The following is a 5,157-nucleotide window of genomic DNA, read 5'->3' as shown; positions in this document are numbered from 1 at the left end:
GAACGTATATATGCAGTAATAAAGCAATCTAGTATATGGAATTCATTTAAGGGGGCTGTACTCAGGACTGAACCCAGGCTTCCTGGGTCATAGGGAAGTTCACTATCTTGAGACAAGGTTTCATTCAGTTGTCCAGGCAGCCCCTGAACTTCTGAGCCACCTGTCTCTGCCTCTAGAAAGGCTGGGATAGCAGGCCTGTGCCACTAGGCCTGAGACTAAATTACGGTCACCTCCACTGGCTCCAGACGTGCACCTCAGTAGGACCGGAGCCACCTTACTCACCACTTCTGAGATGCTGCCAACGGAAAGCTGCATCTGTATTTACACACCACCGCTGAGGAAGGGAAATGCCATCTGCCTGGGACATTGTGCTTTGGTGTTTCTATACCATGGCCTTTTTAAGCTTCAGCACTTAGAAAGAAAGATGCCCTAGCAGCCTAAGGGCAGGTCAGCCAGGAACCTCACCATGTCCTTGGCCTTAAACAATACCAGAAAGTCAACCGTGGGATCAACAGGCAGAGTGTCACCAAATTTGACTTGCATTAAACAACCACAAAGGAAACCCTGGAGAACGGTGGGCACAAATCAAGGGATTTGCTCCCATAACGGGAGGGACGGGGCAGGGCAGGGCAGGGCAGGTGAAGTCCCCGCTGCTGATCCTCAAAGCAACACCTTTAATGTCTGCTGCCATAGAAAAAGGTTTTATAGACAGATTTTCATCACCATGACGAACAGATGCAAAATATGAGGAGTGAAAGGGTTAAAGTTTCTTCAGCTTCTCGTTCAGTCTCATCAGAATGTGGCTCACTTCAATTGTGTGTGCACATCACGTTTTCCCAGAGTCTCAGCACGATCAGTTTCCGGTACTCCATTTCTCGCTCTTTCTTCTCCCCTCCTTTCCTTCTTCCTTGCTCCCCTGCTCCCCTCCTCTCGCCAACATTTTTCTTTTGTTTGTTTGATTTTGAGAAGGTTCCTCTTCGCCAGCCTCACCTGGACCGACAAGCTTCCAATTCCAGCATCTCCCTGCCTTTGCCAAGTGCTGGGAGTACAAGCAACAATGTGGCTGGTTTTTGCAGTAAAGGGGAATCAAACCCCAGGGCCTCAGGCATGCTAGGCAATCTCTCCACCCCTGAGCTACACCCACAGATTTCTCTCCTCTTTCCTCTCTCCCCTGCCCCCACCCTCGGCTTCTGCGGCTCGCCTGGAACCCTTGTCCCCCACCCCCACCCCCACCCCCTATGTCTCCCATGGTGGACTTGCCCTAGGCATTTTTCAAAGAATGCCTTCCTTCCACCTGGATGACTCAGCAACACTCAGCCTCTTTCAGGTACATTTTTGCTGGTTCTTTCTTGATCTTTTAAATATTATTTTATTTATTTACTGGGGGGACAAGGGTCCTTTGGGAGTTGGTTCTCTCCTTCACCTTGTTGAGGCAGGTTCTGTTTCTGCCGCCATGTTGTATACTCCAAGCTAACTGGTTCTCAGGCTTCCAAGAGGGTCTCTTGTCTCTGCCTCCTATCTCCTGCTTGGGAGTGCTGGAATTACAGATTCTTGGCACCATAACTCACCTTATATATGGTTCCATATATGGTTTCAGGGATCAAACCCAGGATTCAGGCTTGTGCCTGGAGCTCTGCCCGACCAGGCATTTCCCTGGCCCTTTCTTTTAAGACAGTGTCTGCAGAGTTTCAACAAAGAACCAGGACCCTCTTACCCTAACCTCCCCCACCCCCAAGCAGTCCTTCGGCTGTCAAATGAAAGGGTAACAGGTTGCAGCTGGCCAGGGCGGTTGTGGCACAAGCCTTTAATCCCAGCACTTGGGAGGCAGAGGCAGGTGGATCTCTGAGTTCGAGGCCAGCCTGGTCTATAGAGTAAGTTCCAGGACAGCCAGGGATACACAGAGAAACCCTGTCTCAAACAAAAACAAAACAAAACAAAACAAAAACAGGTTGCAGCTGTCCACTTACGCCATCAGAAATATAAAGTGGGCTGGAAAGACTGCTCAGAGGTTAAGAGCACTGCTTGCTCTTCCAGAGGTCCTGAGTTCAATTCCCAGCAACCACATGGTGGCTCACAACCATCTGGAATGGAATCTGATGCCCTCTTCTGGTGTGTCTGAAGACAGCTACAGTGTACTCATATAAATAAAATAAATCTTAAAAATATATATATATATATATGTATATGTATACATATATATATATATATATATATATATATATATATATATATATATATATAAAGTGATCTGGTACATATGTCACTATGATGCTCATTGTTGCTTGGCCAGGAGCCATTGTAAGATCCCGCTGACCAGGAGACTCACCCCTTCTCTAGAAATGTGTGTAAAAAGCTAGGTATCTGGAAATAAATAAAACAGCATTTAAACTCTACTTGCAGATTGTACCCCTTCCAAATCCCAAGGTCCATCCTGTCTAAAGACAAGGGGGACTCATGGTTTACTGACACAGTCCTTCCTCCTCTGGGGTAACTTAGTGTTAAGCTAAGAGAAGAATTCAGAGCCTTCCAGGCCGGACATGAGTCAATCACCTGTGGAGTGACTTGGACTTCCCAGCAGCTTGTGCTTCCCTGCCTCCCTTCCGGATTCTTCACACCTCCTAGAATGAGGAGTCAGCGCTCGCCCAGCAACCAACCATTCCTGAAAGGTATACTCACAAAGCTGGGGATTTCCAAACTGCAGCCCATGTTTTTCCTGTTAACTGTAGGAAATACAATGGCTAAGACAAGCAGGTTTGAGTTCTGTCCTGACAGATGTGCAAGTGCATGTGGGTGCATGGGCGTGCATGTGTGTGTGTGTGTGTGTGTGTGTGTGTGTGTGTGTGTGTGTATGTATGTTCTGGTGCTAGGGATTGAGCACAGGACCTTATACACACAAGGCATGTGCTCTACCACTGACCCACAATGAAAACCCTCATCTAAGCAAGCCTTGATAAGCTTCAGTGACCCCATCAGTACAGCAGCAGTTATGGCAATTATTACCTATAGAAGATAAAGTATCTAGGGCTGGTGAGATGGCTCAGCAGGTAAGAGCACTGACTGCTCTCCCGAAAGCTCTTCCCCAGGCATTTGGTGTCATTTCCTGCGGCTGCTCTGGTGTTCTTCTCCCTCCCTCTTTATAGTGTTAGGAGGACAAGAAGTCTTAGAAGATGTTTTGGGCCTGAAATGGGAGAAGACAGCCCCACTTCTAGAGCTAGCTCCTTAGCGAGCTCAAACAAAGCACGACACAACAGCCTGACTCTTACATCCATCCATGACTCGTCCATGTGGTACTAACGGAGACTTTATATCTAGTAAGTTATTTTATGACACATAAGGTTTAATACATTTGGGGCCAAATGCAATAAAGAAAATTAGTTCGCTGTAAAGGCCTTACTGTTTAATGTTGGAGCCTTGTCTTTTTGCCTGCCTATCTCATACCAGATGCAAGACCTTGCATTTATCTTTTTTAGTGTTTTTTTTTTTCCTTGCCAGTTTAACTCTAATTTTTTCCATATTTATTTTAACTATGCATTTGTTCCTATTGTAATATTTTCTCCTTAAGAATCTGGAGTCCAGTTCTTTTGGCCATGGCTGCTCTTCAATGCTTTGGAGCTAGGTAGAGATGAAAAAAGGTCAGGCTGGGTCCCTTTCCCAGTTCACAGAAAGAGAGGCTTATGATATTACCTGGGGTAAGGCCGCAGCCCTCAGTAGAAGAAGGTAGTCATGGTGGTCTGGGCTAGCATCCCTTAGACATTCTTATTTGAAGTTATAAGACCTGGAATTTGGAAGACGTCAATCACAAATAAACGAGGACCAAAGACACACAGGAAAATTAAAACAGTAAGGCGCACAGTCTTCATGTCTCAGGATTCAAGCTGGAAGGGCTGGGCCAGTATCTTTGCCCAGGGACAACCCCTTACCCCGATGTGTAAGACAAATGTGGGTATCAGTTAAGGGGGTAGGGGTAGGGTCAAGAGAGAATGCCTGGTGGGCATAAGTACTCATCTGAAGTTCCTTTGGGATCCCTTCTGAACATAGAACATATGTTCTCTGTGGATTTGTTCCAGTAACTGCCCTGCTTTTCTTGGAGAGCTGAGCCAGGGATTTTCCTGCTGTTTTTTTTTTTTTTTTTTTAGTTTATCTGCATTTATTTTATGCTGAATTTATTCCCATGCCATGAGTTTTTGTTTCTTCAGTTTCTTCTGGGATATCTTTTTCTTCTGTGCCACCTCCTCTGCTGGCTTTGGTCCTCCTCAGTGAGGATCATCTCCATGTGGCAGGGGGAGCTCATGGATGCGTTAATCCAGCCATGAGCTCTGTAGGTTCGTCAGCTCATCTTAGGTGCCTTGTTCACCTGGATGTGTTCAATGACTAGAGAATCTACGTCTAAACCCTTAAGTTCAGCATTACTCTCTGCATTTTTAAGCATGTGCAGTAAAAACTCAGCACTCTTTTGGCCACCGTTCCTGTGTCCAGCCCCACTGTTTGGCCTGGACGTACCTACCGACTCCATCATTATACCGCCAGAATGACACACATTGCTTCTTCAATGTGACATCCTTCAGATACTTGGTGGCTTTGTGGATATGCATACCCTTGATAGCCTGGGCAGTTTCCCGGGTGTTCTTAAAGTGAACATGGAGGTTTGAACCTCTTGATTTGCATGATTTTGTGGGGTTTTCTGGGTCGAGAGAGTAGTGAATTTCACGGGTCACCTCTGGCCGCTTACAGCCTGCTGTATCTTTGTAACTGCTTACACTTTTAAAGTTCCTTTGGTGTTTAAAACTGTGTAAACGGCCACAGATTAACCCTTTGTTTTTATTTCTAAAGTCAGTCCAGACTCCCTAAACAGCAGCTCCTATAGTCTTAAGGAGAGTTTTTCATCAATCAACCATGCCATCTGCAGGGATGATGCGTCAGGGTCCCTCTGAGCTTGTGGCTTCCTCTGGAAGCATCAGGAATGTCCCTCTTCCTTCTCCCTCCTCCCTACAGGATGCATACTGGGTAGCCAGCTCTGTGGACTCCATGGCCTCTCTGGATCAGGGACTATGTAATGTACCAGAGGGGCCCCATCTTCCCCTGGGTTGTGGTTGACGTTGGAGGACCAGGGCCGTCTCCCTTGTTCCTTCCTCTCACCCTCCTTAATGTAGGCCTCGG

The 5,157-nt window shown here is 46.6% G+C and overlaps 1 pseudogene; it reads right to left on the bottom strand.

Annotated features, from left to right (window-relative positions):
• Positions 1-4,130: 4,130 nt before the first annotated feature.
• Positions 4,131-4,956, bottom strand: LOC116082478 (annotated as a pseudogene).
• Positions 4,957-5,157: the final 201 nt, after the last annotated feature.

Source organism: Mastomys coucha, unplaced genomic scaffold (genome assembly GCF_008632895.1).
Source record: "Mastomys coucha isolate ucsf_1 unplaced genomic scaffold, UCSF_Mcou_1 pScaffold7, whole genome shotgun sequence".
In the NCBI taxonomy this organism is placed as follows: domain Eukaryota; kingdom Metazoa; phylum Chordata; class Mammalia; order Rodentia; family Muridae; genus Mastomys; species Mastomys coucha.
The sequence above is the reverse complement of the archived record's forward strand: the minus strand, read 5'-3'. Positions and strand labels throughout refer to the sequence as shown.